Source organism: Penaeus monodon, chromosome 27 (genome assembly GCF_015228065.2).
Source record: "Penaeus monodon isolate SGIC_2016 chromosome 27, NSTDA_Pmon_1, whole genome shotgun sequence".
Taxonomy (NCBI): domain Eukaryota; kingdom Metazoa; phylum Arthropoda; class Malacostraca; order Decapoda; family Penaeidae; genus Penaeus; species Penaeus monodon.
In genome coordinates this window covers 17817260-17817965 of record NC_051412.1, presented here as the reverse complement: position 1 = coordinate 17817965, position 706 = coordinate 17817260, and positions in this window count along the sequence as shown.

The following is a 706-nucleotide window of genomic DNA, read 5'->3' as shown; positions in this document are numbered from 1 at the left end:
CACCAAACATTGGGGCGTTACTGTGTTTCATAAAACCCGTGGCGGTGGTACAGTTGAAACCATCTGGATAACCATATTGCGTGTAATATTATATGTGATGTTGCGGTTGGGGAAACGTCATTGCAGGATCTTTGCGCATGTTGCTTTGGGACTTTATAATAGAAATATAAGAATAAATCAATAAAGATAGTAAGCAGATATATAACTAGATTATTATTAGGTCTAACCTAAGAAGTACAAGAAATAGATATTACAAATGTAATAAGTAAATAAGGTGTATCAGACTGTCTTCTTATAATCAAATACCAGGAACGAAAGAATATACTGTTTCAACATACTATCTCCCTCTTCATTTAGCACATTTTTCCCTCTCTACGCGAGCAATATCTTCAGAATACAAATAAAACTGTAATATTGCAAAACTTTATGCTTTCACGCCGACGCAAGAAAATAGTAGACATGGTCTTCGCAATAACCTTGTCTCGTCTCATTTTGTTCCCTCTCTTTAGAACTCCTTCAGTTTTACGCGTCTTCATCTGCATATGGGGGAGGGAGCATCTGCTAAATTCAGTGAATTTGCAGAAGGACATTTCAGCCTCCATTTTAGATCTGTTCATTCTTGTATCTTTCGCTTTTATCGAAGAACGATTTGTGTGGGGAGTAAGTATATTTGTCTGTCTGTCTGTTTGTTTTAGGTGTTTTTATT